General features: G+C 40.0%; 1 protein-coding gene across 3 annotated transcripts in view; it reads right to left on the minus strand.

Moving 5' to 3' along the window:
* The window catches only part of Pcsk5 (proprotein convertase subtilisin/kexin type 5), a 424,706-nt gene that overhangs the window by 295,031 nt on the left and 112,345 nt on the right, over positions 1-17,330 (minus strand). The window lies entirely within an intron of this gene.

A 17,330-nucleotide genomic window follows, 5' to 3' on the forward strand; every position in this document is an offset into this window, starting at 1 on the left:
GCCCAGAGAGGTAGCCGGGAAGACACAAGGACAGGCGTGTGAGAAAAGAAAGTAAACGTGAACAGGTTACTACTAGGCACCAGTTTGGGCACCACAGATAATTTTTAAAAATCTGTGTATCAACAGAATAAGGGATATTTTATTGTCACCATGTATTAATGAGATTGTAATTAACTACTGTTGCATTTCATCATAAATCTAAAGAGGGTAACTAAAGAATATACACTCTCTCGTATCTCGCATCTTTTTTAAATATATATATATATATCTCGTATCTTATTGATACACTGCTGGGTAGAGTCTTTCAGGGGCCCTCTGTGAGGTTTTTTAAGAAGCACAAAGGAAGAGATGTGTGACTCTACCTAGGGCCCAATCCAGCTACAACAGAAACTGACTTGAGCCTCACTTGTACAGCTAGGCAGAAGTGTACTCCCGTGAGAAAACAAACAGCAGGATCTTCAAGCCCCTTTCACCAAATTAACAATGGTAGGCAGATTCATTCAGAACTACTTGGAGAAGTGGGGGAATAGTACAGAGTCAAGATAAGTACTCCTATAGTAAAATGCACACAGGAGCATCAATGAGCAGGATGAAAACATAACATCTTGGCTCATTATATGCAGAAATTTCAGTCTGCAAGAGCTACAATGTCCAAATATACTGAAAAAAGGAATGGGGCCAGCAGCTTTTTCTGACATAATTTACTAATAATGTTGGTTCAACCCACATAATTGTTCCCTTCAACTCTGTCTCTTTGAAATATTCCCTAGGGTTGCTGTTTTCCGGGTTTCTTTAATTAAATTTTTATTTTTTTATATTAATTACATTTATTTGTTTTGTATCCCAGCTGTAGGCCCCTCCCTCATTCCCTCCCAATCTCACCCTCCCTCCCTCATCTCCTCCTATGCCCCTCTTCAAGTCCACTGATAAGGGAGGTCCTCCTCTCCTTCCATCTGACCCTAGCTTATCAGCTCTCATCAGGATTGGCTGCACTGTCCTCCTCTGTGGCCTGGCAAGGCTGGTCCTCCCTCAGGGGGAGGTGATCAAAGAGCCAGCCACTGAGTTCATTCAGAGACAGTCCCTGTTTTCCTTACTAGGGAACCCACTTGGATACTGAGCTGCCATGGGCTACATCTGAGCAGAGGTTCTGGGTTATGTAGGCTATATCCATGAATGGTCCTTGGTTGGAGTATCAGTCTCAGAAAAAGACCCCTGTGCCCAGATTTTTGGTTCTATTGCTCTGTTAGTGGAACTCCTGTCCTCTCCAGATCTTACTATCTCCCTCTTCTTTTATAAGATTCCCTGCACTCTGCCCAAAGTTTGGCTATGAGTCTGAGCATCTGCTTTGATACACTGCTGGGTAGAGTCTTTCAGGGGCCCTCTGTGAGGTTTTTTAAGAAGCACAAAGGAAGAGATGTGTGACTCTACAATGCCATAGCAACATCAGCTACTGCTCGCCATTCAACACTCACTACATTCCTCCTGCCTCTCAGCAAATAGCGCCATGCTTAGGACATGGAAAGGAATACTAAGTTTTCTCTGACCTAAACATAATGGAGCCCCCACTGCCACTGGTGGATTGAACACACATTGTTTCAAGCACCTACCGCATGCTCTGTGTGGTTGCGGGCAAAATACCTCAGGTATTCATCTTAGAGGAGTATCACAAAAAAACAGAAAAATGAACAAACGAGACGACTGAGAAAGTACACTGCTTTAAAGGGAGGGGGAGAGAAGAGAAAGAGCAGGGAGAGGGAAAGTCAGTCAGACATATGGTGGTGAACGCCGAGGGTCCTGAGTTTAGAGCTGTAGGGATCCAGTCAGAAGGAGACTTCAGTCTGTGAGAAATTAAAAGGTATGCGACTGGGACTGTTGAGGACTCGACGTTAGACAGTGGAGTCATGTGTCCGAGAAAGAGCACGGAGACTAGAATCATGTTCAACACAGCAAATGCTAGGACGTGGGTAAGAGCTCGGCTGCACAGAATGACACAGAGGATAGCAGGCTGGAAAAGGAGGAAAGGCCACTCTGGGCCCTGGACATCCACTGCTTACTACCCTGCTCTACTGACCCACATGTCATTGTGCTCATTCTTCCCTCCAGTTTCCTGAGCCCAGCTCTGAACTCACACAGTCTCCCGTGGCTCTCTCCTCCCTTTTCCTTCCTTTAGGAGGCACAGACATACATTTGCACAAGCACATTTACTCTACATGCGCCTACTCACGCTCTCTTCTGTTTGCTGCACTGCGCGCAGCTGAATCTTGTGCTTTTTGTCTCCCTGACTGACCTAGCCTAAGATTTCATAAACACCACTTCATCAGTGGACTCAGAACAAAAGGGTAGACTCAGCTTTATTTCAGGGTAACACTATTATTAGGCTTCCCGCTTTAACCTCTCCAGCGATATCATTTGTTTTAGCCAGTTACATGCTTGGCTGAAACAAATGACAATGAAAAGAAGTGATGTAGACTGCCAGCAAAACACCTACATTTCCAACTGTCCCATGCTGGCCAAGCTTGTGGGCCTCTCCTCACCAAAACATTCTAACTTAACGCAAGGCAATCTTAAGACGTTTCCATTTTATTTTATTTTTTTCCAAGACCTGCTGTGAGCACCTGCAGTACTCATTTTCACTGGGAGTAATGTCAATGTGGCTGGGAGGTGGGTTGAAGGAAGGAAATGCATAGGAATCAGGCAAGCCACAAATGGAATACGCATGCTGGAGTGGAGGGACGCAGCCTGAAGTTGTAATTATGAAAACCGGAGAACAGCAGCCGTCGATGGAAAACACATGCGGTGGAGTTAGCCCCCGCCCTTGGGAACATTCCCACCTGTGCTGCTGCTGACTCTGACTTTGATCATTTTAGACATTCTAGTACTACTTTTTGTATCCCTTACACCCACCACCAAAGAACCACTGATGGGATCTGGGAACTATGCAACTGATATATTCATTTGATAATCTACCATGGCATGTAGCCCAAATATCAAAGGCAACATGACATTAATAATACAAGTATGATGAGGATAAGCAAATTAATAAAAAGTCTAGACTGTTTCTTGGAGACAAATAGTAAGTTAGAGGCCACTTGAAGGATCTACTGTGAACAAGATATAAAACTCCGGGTCCTCAAAGAAAACCCTTGATTTTTAATATATTTCAGAGTTCTGGGTTTCCTAACATGTTACCAACACAGTTGTTTCATATACCTGAAATAGCCTGAGCAAAGAGGATAGAAATTACTGATGTCACCAAGCAATGAAATGAGAGTAATCTCATCAATTCCTGAAGAGCCTGATGAAGTAGTCTTTATACTGGCCTCAGTCTCCTTGCTAGATACCCATGTTAAAGCAGCACTCAAGCACACACACAGGCCATGGTTCACATATTTGTGCTAAGTCCCACTGAGAGCTCTGTTGGGACAAAAGCCTAGTTATAGAATGTCAACATATATGTGCCCACAGCCTGGAGCTCACCAAGGGACCAATGGAAACCAGCATATTAGAACCGAAGAAATCAAGTAAGTACACAGTTTAAATATGTATAGCCACATGTAGATCTTCACTCTGAACAGTGCTATTCTACTCGTGTCCATGCACAGGTGACCAAGTACACAGACACAATAATGACAATGCAAAGTGGAAATACACTACAGAAACATGGCTAACTCCAGGTAGGTGTACCACTTCGTTATCCAACAAGTTCTTGTGTCTTAAAACACATATTGCAGGGTTTACTCAGCTGATGAATGGTTTATATTGCAAATAAGTTACTCCAAATCTACATTTGTTATGTCTTCATCATCATCTTATTCAGAAAAATGAAACAGAAAACACATTTAAAAAATTATTTAAATTCTGAGAGTCCCTGATGTGGTTTGAATATGAACGACCCCCATAGGCTCATATATTTGAATGCTTTATCATCAGGGAGGGGCACTATTTGAGAAGGATTAGGAGGTGTGGCCTTGTTGAAGGGCTTGTGTTTCAAAAGCCTGCACCTGGCCCCCATCTCTTGCCTAATGATCACGATGTAGCTCCCAGTTACAAGCCTAGCACTTCTTTGAAGGTTGCCATGCTCCCCACAATGAGGATAGTAATTAACCCTCTGAAACTGTAAGCAAGCCCCTAATTAAATGGGATCTCTTATAACAGTTGCCTTGGTCTTGGTGTCTCTACACAGCAAATAGGACAAAGACAAATGCACTCCATAATGAACTGACTTTGCATTTTTGCTGTCCTTAAAGTAGAATCTAGGGCCTTGTATATGCTAGGCAAGTGCCCTACTACTGAACTGCTGTTTCATTTTGCCACTAATCTGCCGACATTGAAAATAACCATTGTTCAAAATAACCATTGATGAGATCATTATTCATTATTGACAGTTTCACATAAGTCTACAATTCCAACTATACAAATGTTCATAATACAAAATCTGTACTGGAAACACATTCAGAAACTTTCCTTTTTGGCTTTCCTGTTGCTGAGAATGACAAAAAGCAACTTGGGAAGAAAAGGGTTTGTTTTTCATACACTTCACCTAAGGAAGCCAGGGCAATAACTGAGGGCAGGAACCTGGAGTCAGAAACTGAATCAGACCTTGAAGAAATACTTCTGACTAGTTTGTTTCCCATGGCTTGTTTACTATGCTTTTTCATATTACCCCAGGACCACCTGCCAAGGAGTGACAGCCCGCAAAGTGGACTGAACCCTCTCACATCAATCATTAATCTAGAAAATTCTTCCACAGTCTTGCCTAAAAGTCAATGTGACAGAGGCATTTTCTTAGGTGAGGTTCTCTCTTCCAAGATAACTCTAGTTTGTGTTAAGTTGATAAAAGAAAAAAAAAATTAACCAGCATAGCAACATATCTAGTCAACTCAGAAAAGTATATGAATACTTGAAGTTCATTGTAAAAATTAGAACTTAAGAGTTACAATCAATCAAATAGTCGAATTGATATTCTCTATGTGAAAAATGTTAACTGCTAGGTCCTTTCCCTAGCCAACAATGTACTAATTTATTCGTGTGAATAGTAATATGAAATTACCCAAGGAAGCCCACTGTTTTTCAATACCAACCATCAAACTCAGCAATGGTAGCTATTAACATTTGTAAAAAGTGAACCAGGCAGACACAATATGAGTTCTGCTTGTTTCTTTCTGCCTGAATGATTTGTTAGGTTGCTTAAATTATTACAACATATCTGCTGTTTGAACATAAATGCTAGCCATAGATATCAGAGAAGATAAAAACATAATGGGGCTATTATAACAATCCTGCTACTGTTGATAATACCACATTCATATGAGTCCTAGGTGTTCCCAACTATTGAGAGAAGAAATCCTTAGCCTAAACAGTGAAAAGGACAGGCATGCTATTGTAATCCAATGACAAGATTTTCTTCTCTTTCTGGGGAGTTAGGTTAGGCAACCCAGAAAGGGCAATGAATCACTGCTAGGAACAGCTGGGAAGAACTGGATGAGTATTCACATCTGCAGTCTTGGTGATGGGTGGGTTTTGGAGACAGGTATGATGAGGCAAGCAAAGATAATGGGTTACCTACTGGGACACGGATGAGACACTTTTTTCTTCCTGCGAGTCATTAACACTTCTTTACTTTGCACCAGTATTTCAACCCTGACAAAACAACAGCTCCCAGTTACAATTTAGCATTGACAAAAGTTCATAACAGGAACTGTTAATTTTCAATACAGTTCCTGATAATTTCAAGGAAACATCAGGAAAAAGTAGATGTAGGGAGAAAGATGTGGTACATCACATATGTCTAAGAATCCTAAAGGTATAAAACTAGGGCTCCTTACAAATGACTTATCAATCTCTGGAAGAAAAATGCATATTTGGAGTAAACAGAATGGATCCCACTCTTAAATCATAACATAAGGGGAGACCAAGGAGTCACGGCGGCATAAACAAAGGACAGAATGGTTTAGATAACAGGAAACTTCCCATCTTCACCTTTCGAAAACTAACTTCATTTCAAACTAGAAATTTTCGATCATCAAAGTACTTAAGAAAACCCCTAAACCAACACAATGCATCAAAAAATATCTGTGTACTTTGGGGATCTTTATAAGTCTCACAGTGGTGTTTGGAGAGTTGCTTTCAGCTACATCAGCTGGTTTTGACACTATGGCTGGTTATTACCATTACTCCTAAATCATAGTGAACATTTCTGTGGCACTGGAAACAAACTAAACATTCATACACACAGAGATATTTGCACTCACCAGTTCAGAGCACTCTCAAAAACCAGTGGTGTAAAAACAAAGGAATCAGGTTTTAGAAGCCTGGATCTTAACCCATAGCCTCCTCTCCTATTTTCATTTCTCCTTCTCAGTTACAGTGGCTTTGGTGTGATCTTCCTGGTCAAGTCCTTGAGGTTTAGTCTATGTCTCAGACAAAGAATCAACTATAGAATATAAGCTAAGCCTTATAACCGAGAAAGGACACAAACCCTAGTCATGGGAGAGTATGGGAAGGGTGAGAGTGCTCTCAGAGAAATGACATTGATGGAGCCCAGCTTACTCACCACTGGGCAGGTGGAGGCTGCGGAACATCTTTAGAGCTTTGTGAAGACATGTAATAAACAGAGAGACAATGGATATTTCTTATCTAAAAATAATCCAGACTTTGGGAGGACAAAGTTTGAAAGGAACGAGATAGGAAAATAAAAAAAAAAAAGGAAAGATGCGAGATTGAAAAAGTATTCAGAGAATATTCATTACCTAAACCAGAAAGCCATACATGAGGTTGGCAGTCTGAAAGAAGTAATTCAGTCCAGAAAGACAGGAAACAAACAAACAAACAAACAAAAATCTCATGTACCCCATTAATGCAGATCATTAGAAGCAATGGACTTACAAGTGTGGAGGATGGACCATAGATGGACTCTATGTATCAAATAAACTCCAAATGGTGGAATGTTCCTTTCAGGTATAGTCTGTGGTTTCTTCCTCAGCCATCCAACACTCACTTCAGTGATTTCTGATTATATGTGTTTTATCTTCCCATTGCTTGCATTTGCAATGGAGGCTGTTTAATACCTTTACAATCTCTAGAGTTCACCATAAAAATATTCAATAAGCCACAGACTGACTTCACTTACAGGCTATGATGATTAATTTTGTTTTTGTGGCTTCAGCTTCACAAATGCACAGATAGCTGATAACTGTTACTGAGTGACCTGTCTGTGATGGTGATCCCACGAAAGTCTAGTATTCGAATAAATACACCCCATTAAGACAACACTGTCCTCACCAATACAGTGGGCATCATCCAACATACTGAGGGTCCCAGATGAAAAAAAGATGGAACATCCATCTTTTTTTGCCTTTGGACATTGGTGCTTAATTCTTTGTTCATCAGACACAGACTGGGAGACCTAACATCAGAACTCATGGTTCTCAGGCCTTCAGATTGAGAGAAATGATATGATTGGCCTTTCTAGGCTTCCAGCTTATGGGCACTAGATCATGAACCTTTCAAGCTCCTTGACCATATGATCCAATCCTTCATGGTAACTTCTTTTTCCCAGTCCTGTCTCAAATATTCTATTTCTTATTGCCTTTATTTCTTTGGAGAAGACTGGTTTATGTAGAAAGGCTAATATGATAGAAGGTAAAAATCAATTATAAAATACTTGCTGTTCCAGAACACAGGTGACAGAGACAGGATGATCAGGAATACTGAATTTGGTTACATGAGACCTGGCCTCAAAAAAAGGAGGGTAGAAGGAGGAGAAGATAAATGACAACAGTAAGGACATAGGATGCAAGTGGTCTCAACTCATCTTCTGCACATTGGCTTATAATAAGGTCCTGCTTAGTAAACTTTGCAGTGAGAAGACTAATGGGGAACTTAGAAAATCATGTAAAAAGGATGTTGATTATTCTACGTGCCCCTAACAACATTCTTACACTCTCAGTGAAGAGATACAACATGGTGGCAGGTAAGCCATTGTCCTCCTAGAGGCCTGATGAGAAGCTCATTCTGTCAGGAGGACAGCTCAGAAGTACAGAATTCTAGTTTCTTTGGAACAATAATGGCATGAACAAGAATGGCATATTCCTTGATTCTGCTCTGGTTTTTGGCAATTTGAATACTGTATCAAATTCTGAGTTGAAGAGAAACTTAGTTTTGCCAAATGATTTTCTTCCTGGGAAATTTTAAACCAAGAACCAGATTCCACTTTTTTGCAAAATAGTACAATTAGTAAATTAGCAAATAGCTTATTTAGGGATGATCTCAATTAAAATGTTTTCCTTTGTAGCTTATAAGACAAGAAGCAAATCCCACACTGGTGCTTATAAACATGATTCTCTGAAACAGTGAGATTGCATTATTTAATAATAATGAGAACGTTAGCATAAACAACCTTTGGTTTTTTTCCTAAAATGTAATTTCTTTGTTTATACTGTTTATAAAATTATGCTTATATATTTTATTCTTTCCTACCCTTATCTGCATGACTCCATGAAGAAACTTCCTTTTATTTATCAGGGGTTCAGGACTCTTGCCAAAAGACCTGAGGGACATTTCCACCTTCTCTAAAGTGAGCAGAAAACTGTATGCTTTCAAGAATGGCCAGCAGGCTTCAGAACACAGCTCTCCTGCTACCATTATAATTTCAGGGTCACAGAAGAATTTTGGAGAAAAAAAAATCATGCAAAACAGTTGTCCTCAAATTTGTAGACACTTTTGAAGTTGGAGAAGAAAATCTGTCTCTCCTCTGCAAATATCTAACTATACTTTTCTTGACATAGTGTCTTCATATTAGCTCATGAATCAATATTTTTATGGAAGAGAAAGGCAAATGTAATTTTTCAAATGATTAAACAATCAGTTTCACCGATGAAATGCACTTATGCCATCCTCCCAAGCTTTGAACTATTCAGGTTTTGAGAACATGGCTGTCATCTCTTGTATGCATGTGTATATGTGTGTGGGTGGGTAAATGAACAGATAAGGACAGAGAGAAGAACAGAAAAAAATACATGATGCTTTACAGTTCAATATCTTTCATATTCTTACTGAAGACTTCACATCATTCTAAGACTCTGTATAACCACAACACATAAAAGGCCACTCTGAGAAGTCAACTACTCCAACTAAAAGCATTTAATAGATGAGATGTTTCAACAGACATGTTAGTGAAAACCAAGTCACAGAGGTACTACACACAACAACAAAAGGCAGGGGAAAGACAAGGAAGAGAGAATAAAAGGCACACAACAGTAAACTTATGTGTTAATGTGCTCATGTGATCATCTGGGAACCCCACTGCCCTGCTTTCAGAGAATAAGCATAACTCCGGTATCCTAACAAAACACAATCATGCAAAAATATTAACATTTTGGTGCAAGACATTAACAGGGATTCTCATCACTTTTGTTTCATAAAATGGCACCCAAGGGCTGAGGTGACATCTCAGCTGGAAAAGCATTCGCTGTGCAAGCATGAGAGCCTCAGTCTGATCCCAAGAACTCATGTAAACAGGTCAGGCATGGTGGGAGTTACTTGTTAGTCCAGTATTGGGGAGTCAGAAAACAGTGGGTCCCTGGGGCCTGCTGGGTAGCTAGACTAGTCTGGCTAAAGAATGACTCCTGAGGTTGTCCTCTGGTTTCTACACAACGGCACAAAATCTCCTCTCTCTCTCTTACACTCTCTCTGTCTCTGTGTCTCTGCCTCTGTTTCTCCTCCAGGTTGTCCTTTGGTCTCTACATATGGGCACAAATCTCTGCTTCGTCTCTCTCTCCTCTCCCTACCCACACCTGGTTTCTGCCTTTGGATCAGGATGTAAAGCTCTCAGCTAGTGCTCCAGCACCATGCCTGTGTGCTTCCCACCATGATGATCATTCACTAACTCTCTGAAGAAGTAAGCAAGCCTCCATTAACGGCTTTCTTTTGTAACACTTGTTTTGGCCATAGTGTCTCTCTATCAACAGAATAGTAACTAAGACAAGGCCTTCCTAGGCTTTTTAGACATTTGCCATTCTCTAGATGTAAGGGATTATAAACTCATTTTTCTGAATATTATGGAGGTCTGAGGATCTCCATGACCTCAAATATGCTATAACCTTATATATATTCATTTCTGTAAAAAAATCTGCAAAAATCATTATACAGAAGTTCTGGAAATGGGATAATAAAACCAATGTCAATATTCATACTTAAAATATTTACATAATTTAACAATATGTGTAAATCTGTGTACCTCTGTGAATTTATTTGCTGCATATGTATGCGAGTATCCATGGAGGCCAGAAGGTATCCTGGATCCCTTGGGGCTGGGGTCCAGGTGGCTATGAGCTGTGTGATATGGTACAGGGAATTAAATCCAGGCCCTGTTCAAGGGCAGAAAGGGCTCCTAGCTGCAGAGCCATCTCTGCAGCCCCAAACTTTTTTTTTTTTTGAGACAAATTTTCTCAGTGTAACAACCCTGGCTGTCCTGGAACTCACTTTGTAGACCAGGCTGACCTCAAACCTACAGAGATCTGCCTGCCTTTGCCTCCTGGAGTGCTGGAATTAAAGGCATGTGCCACCATGCCCAGCTGTTTTTGTTTGTTTGTTTGTTTGTTTTGACTCAGGCAATTACATCAGAATAGGAAGGGTGGTCAATCAAAACCCTTAAGAACTTAACTAGGTATTGACAAATCATGAATGTTATCCACTGTTACACTTGATTCCTTGACTTACCCAATTGCTTTTTTCCTTTTTTAAATTCTAGTAAAATGAATTATTCAGGTTTAACTGGTCTTTCGCTTTTCATGGGATCAAAAAATAGTTCCATCATATATAATGTTCTTTAATGTGCTGTTTACCAAAGGGAGAAAGTGTTAGAACCAATAGCCAAGACTCACCTTGTCAATTCTTTGTCTTATCCTGTGGGAACCCTGACTATAAAACCACCACTTCATTGTCTCCACTCAGCTGCGTGGGTTGGGTAGGCACAGCGGCTCTCACTCAGGACCGCTCCTGAAGTTCAGGTAGATGTCCTCTGGGGTGACCAATCCCTGACAGCCTGAATGATTCCTAAACTAGTACTGTTAGGTTATACAAACACGGAGAGTTTCCTCTGCTGTGTGCGTGTGCTTCTGCGCGTTATTACAGTTGAGCTACGTGCAGGTCCTTCTGAAGGACATCCAGATACTCCTCAACTCAGAACAGGATTTCATCCCAATTACCCTAGTAAGGTGAAAACTGTCATTCATTTTTAAATGCTCTGATTATATCTGACCTATCAGATATCATAGTTTAGCAAAGCACAGACAGTTGGTTGCTGGCCCTTGTGACCACTTGGTTGCTGTAGTTCAGTGTAATCTAGAAACCATCCTATTGAATACTACTGTCCAAACACTGGTCCAGGAATGGAATTCTGTGAGAAAAATTCTGAGTGATTGTGAGAACATTCCAGGAAAACAAGACGAGAGAGAGTCTTGTGACCACAGTCTCTTCAAGAATAAGGAATTGTTCTTGGAGTGTGTCTTCTTGCTCCTCCTAGGTATAGCCAATAGGTGTGAGTTTACCTCAGACTATTCATTATGGCTTGCTGTTGGTTTTTAATTAAATGTTTAAATTATCCTTTATATGCCTCTGCAGAAAAACATGTTTTTGCCACATGTGGTTTGTCCTTGTGACTGTATACAGCTTGACCTCATGAGACTTTTACTCCTGTGACCTTCCTAACCCCTAGAGTATAAACTGTCCGAAGCTCTGACAGTTTTGTTTTTTGTTTTTGCAGCAACAAAGTTTGTTGTTGCAAAAGACTTTAGCCTGCCGCATTTATTGGCTTTGGTTATCCAGGTCCTTCTGTCTCTAGAGCAGTGACAACTATGAGACCAGGACAATACAGATTTCAAAATTAGAGTTCTGGCTTGTACTGATTGCATATTGCCTCTGCACTATTATAAATCCAATCAATATAAAGTTGGAAATCATCAGTTTACTTACCAAATAATTCTTTTACCCCACAAGCACTAGGTGCATGGAAGCTGCATGAAAGTCGATAGCTTTTAACTGCCAGCTATTTATTTGCTCATGTGTGTGCGTGTTTATGTTTTATTTTCTAGCCAAGACTTAATGAGGAGTTTATAAGAGGGAATGAAAACACACAAGGTCTAGCCTCTGCAAACTTTATGGTCAAGGAACAGAATATTGATAACAAATAAGCAGATAAATTAAACACACATGTAATTAGAGACTGTAGTACTAGTTATAGAGGAAAAAGCTGCCTTGGAAAACATTAAGAGAAATGTCATTAAATTTATGGAGTTCTTTTCAATTTTGTTCTTATTATGTTGACCTGTATCAATGACCACAGACAACTCCAATTTGAATAGTGACTTTTATAGACATCAGGCAATAAATCCCAGACTGGAGGGAAATAGTTGAAGCAAAATAAAAGTTCCAGACCTCTTCCTATTTAAGACAACATAGAAACATTTGCACATATCAAATTTAAATTTAAAATTTAAAATAAAGAGGGTCCTATGTATTGTTATCATTGAGATGAAACTGCCCCAAGCCAAATCTATTTATGCGCAAAATGAGAATCAGCTCAGCCTGAGAGGAAGCAAAATCGATTCAGACAGAGTCTAAAAGGCCACTCCAATATTGCTCCTTCAAGACCGAGCCAAAATAATTGCTTAAATCTCTCTGACATCTTTGCTTTCACTGTCCACCTGGAGATGTAAGCTGGAAGAAAATCTACAAAGTCCAGTGCAAGGAAAATAAAACATTTTCCTTAAAGGGCCCAATAGTATGTCCAGGACGTCATTTTTAATGGCATAGAGCAAAGGCTTCAGAAAAGATTAGGTTTCATAATGTGTCTGCTTATCTGTACTCAATAAAGGACTCTACAGGAAAGATGTCTTCTTTCACAGGGTGAGATTCTCCCCAGACCCTGCCACATAATGAATAAAACAAACAAGCAAACAAACAGACAAAACACAAAAACAACAAAAAGAAAACCACAGTCATCATTTACCCCACACCACCAAGCATGATTGCAAACGATTTCTTTATTAATAAAAAAGTTGAATCCTCCCAAGAATAAAACCAAGCACCTTGCTTTAATAACTAGTGGCAGAGTATCTTCTGTTACAGAAAATTATTCCAGAGAAGCAGCTATATGAATGTAGTGATGTATCTTCCTCTGTAGGACAAGAACACTTAGCTTTCTCTGCAGGAACCCTAACTCTTACAGGAGCAAACTCAGGGTAAAATGAAGTGCTGCTCCTGTAACAGGAGCCATGGTTTGTCCCTATTCACAAATGAAAGAAACAGTGTTAACAGAATTACATTCGGCGAGAAGGTAGCAGCTTCCCAGAGCTGCACTCAACTTCATGCACACATAATCTAGGGGTGGATTTCCAAGCACTTGTTATCTCTGTTATCTTTTCTACCCACCCTGTTAGCAAACTCGTCATGGTAATTAATCTAAGCTCCACACAGACAGAAATGGCTGAAACCATCCTGATGTCTGACGGCTGTGTGTCCACATCTTGACTTCTGGTGTCTATCCTGTTTGCCATTCTGAATGAGATTTAATCATCCTTCCTAGAGTCCTCCTTAGTGTTTAGCTTTTTAGGTCGGTAGATGGCTGTCCTACGAAATAAGTGTTAATAACCACTTATTAGTGAATGTACACCATGCCTGTCTTTCTGTTTCTGGGTTCCTTCACTCATGATTTCCTTGTTTTTAATATGCTTTCCCAAGAGCATAGACTGGCAATGACACATTGAAGTAAGTGGGGTTCCAGGCACCTAAATGGCTGTTCATTTGACCCCATTAGAAATGTGCCCATTTTCATTTCCTTTTGCTGAACCCTAGCTTTCAAGAGAAGGAAAGGGAGGGGGTAAACATTCACAATGCATGATTGTACCCCAATGATTCTTAGGAGAAAACAACAAACAAGAAAACTTCTCCTTGAAAGGGGTGAGTTTAACCAGGTAATTCTTGAAATTAGAAAAGGATTTGTGTTCATTTCAAGTGTTTCAAACTGCAAGAAAAAGAAAACCTAATTAACTATATGGTTAGGAACTATTATTTCTAATTACTGTAGTCAGAAATAGTATTTAACTATTACTCAGCAGACCTGGAAGATTTCAAGTGATTGATATCATTAATAACAAGTCCTCAGCCACCACTCTTAGCTGTTGGCCTTTAATTCTCTGAGCATGTCTCCCGGTTTCAAGATAATTGCTATAGCTTCTCACAAAAGGAAAGAAAGAAGACATAAAAGATTTTTCTCTCACAAGAGAAAAAAGTCCCATGAACAGAATTTGCTTGGCTGAGCTGGTCCCTGTGGACCTCTCTCTTGCTTGTAAGAGGCACTAGTCTTATGACTGGCTTAGTCCAGTCCGTTCAGTTTATCTGCAAGGGCTGAGGAAAGGTTTGCTTTCTCTGGGAAGAGCTGCACAACAATAACCAAAGGTTTCTGAGCGAAGGACAGTGACCTATGGTTACCATGGACTGAAAAGCCCACCACCGAGAGTGTGCTAGCTCTTATTACATCACTCCATGGACCACCGAGGCAGCTTCCATCACACTTGTTAGGGCTAGATAATGACTTTCTTTTACATAGCTACCTCATATTGTGAGGCATGGTTTAAGGAATCTTTCAAGCATAGTTTTTGAAAAATCAAACATAAAGAACCTTATTATAAAGTACGGTGCCAGCTTATCCACCTCAGAAGATAAGTGTTTTTGTGTCTCAGGATCTGCTTCGATCCCCTGTTGAGTGAATCCTTTCAGAGAACCCTCTATAGTTTCCCATCCTGTTTCCTCTCTTCCACTGCTTCTGGTGTCTATCCTGTTTGCCATTATGAATGAGATTTAATCATTCTCCATAGGGTCCTCCTTAGTGTTTAGTTTTTTAGGTCTGTAGATGGCTGTCCTATATTATATGGTTAATAACCGCTTATTAGTAAATGTATACCATGCGTGTCTTTCTGTTTCTGGGTTACCACACTCAGGATGATCTCTTCTAATTTAATCCACTTGCCTGCAATTTTATGATTTCCCCGTTTTTAATAGCTGAGTGGTATTGCATTGTGTAGATGTACTACGATTTCTGTATCCATTCCTCTATTGAGGGACGTCTGGATTGTTTCCAGATTCGGGCTATTACAAATAAAGCTGCTATACACATAGCTGAGTAAATGTCCTTATTGAATGGTGGGGCATCTTTTAGGTATATGCCCAGGAGTGGTATAGCTGGATCTTGAGGTAGTGCTATTCCCAATTTTCTGAGAAAGCACCAGATAGATTTCGAAAGTGGTTGTACAAATTTGCATTCCCACCAGCAATGGAGGAAGGTTTCCCTTTCTCCACATCCTCTCCAGCATGTGTTGTCACCTGATTTTTTTTTATCTTAGTCATTCTGAAAGGTGTAAGACGGAATCTCAGAGTTGCTTTGATTTGCATTTCCCTGATGACTAAGGATGTTAAACATTTCTTTCTGTTTCTCTGCCATTCTATATTCCTCTGTTGAGAATTCTCTGTTTAGCTCTGTACCCCATTTTAAAATTGGTTTATTTGGTTTGCTGGTATCTAATTTCTTGAGTTCTTTATATATTCTGTATATTAGTCCTCTATCGGATGTAGGGTTGGTGAAGAGCTATTCTCAGTCTATGGGCCAAACTTTGGGCAGAGTGCAGGGAGTCTTCTGAAGGAAGAGAGGGGTGGGATTAGAGGGACATAGTAGGGACAGAAGGCCACAAGGAGACGAACAAAACTAAAAGATATGAGCCCAGGGAGTTCTTGCAGAGACTGATGCCCCAATGGAAGACCATGCATGGAGAGGACCTAGATCCCCTGCTCAGATGTGGCCTGTTGGCAGCTCCAGTCTCCATTGGATCTCTGAGTGAGGGGATCAAGGGCTGCCTCTCTCATGAACTCAGTTGACTGCTCACTGATAACTTGTGCCTGATGATGCAGCCTTGCCAGGCCACTGAGGAAGAGGATCCAAGCAGTCCTGATGAGACTTAACAAGCTATGGGCAGATTGCAATGGTGGGAAACTCCCCCTTTCAGTGGACTAGAGGAAAGGAATGGGAAGAGGAAGGAAGAGTGGGACTGGGGGAGTTGAGGGAGGGGACTCCATTCAAGATATATAATGAATAAATTGTGAAGAAAAAAATAAAAAAAATAAGTGCTTTTATTTTACTTGGATCGAGATTAAATGGAATTGAAACTGACTTTTTGTTAGTTCATTCTCACATGCTATTAGGAAATAATACACATTATAATCATCATAGATGTTATTAAAATAGCATTTCTACTTCAACAAATGTATTGCCTCTGCTTGTCTTGGGTACTGTATTAGGTACCAGGCAGAATGAAGAATGTTATTTTAATCCATATTTTCCTTTACTATAGTGAAATAACTAAGGCCAGCTACTTTTCTGATGATTTTTTGTTATTTGAAATTATAATATAATTACTTCATTTCCCTATTTCCTTTCTTCTCTCCAACCCCGCCCATATATGCTCTTCCTATTCTTCAAATTCATGTATTCTTTTCCTTTAATTCTTGTTTTACACACACACACACACACAACCACACACATACTCACACATATATACACACACATACACCCTTTGAATTTGTTTTTCTATTTTATGTGTATGGGTTTTCTGCCCTCATATGTCTGTGCAACACATGCATGCCATACCATCAGAGGTCAGAAGAGAACATTAGATCCCCTGGAACTAGAGATGGGTAGTTGTGAGCCACTATGCAACAAACTTGGTCTTCAGAAAGATCAGCCTGGGCTATCTCTCCAATCCACCCTACTTTATTTGTTAAAGGAAAAGTAGCTTAGTCTCACTGGCCAAAAGCTAACAGAGTACACATAGATGCTAGTGAGGAGCCGATTTTAACAGCAGAAATATACAGGGACATAATAGAATGAAGAAAGAAAAGCACTGGTCCTACACTCCTTTCCAAGGGCTTGTGCCCAGTGACCTAATGATTTCCCAAAATGGCCACTAAAAGCCTTGGAAAATAAAAGCGTACACACATACATCCAATATTCTTGTATCAACAAACATAAAGAGAATCAAACTATTGTAGCTGGTATGAATTCTGCTGAAAAAATAAACAAAGCTGAAACACTTTACCTGAACTCCAATGCAATCATGAAAATAAAATCTGCACATAGGGCACTTCAGCTCAAGTGAAAAATATAAATACATATATTGCAAACAAACCAACCAACCCCCAAAACAGGAAGACATAAAACTAGAGTTGACTAAACCCTGGTAATTAAACTCACAACTATATTATGCTTGGAATAAACACTA

This window comes from Meriones unguiculatus, chromosome 1 (assembly GCF_030254825.1).
Source record: "Meriones unguiculatus strain TT.TT164.6M chromosome 1, Bangor_MerUng_6.1, whole genome shotgun sequence".
Lineage (NCBI taxonomy): Eukaryota > Metazoa > Chordata > Mammalia > Rodentia > Muridae > Meriones > Meriones unguiculatus.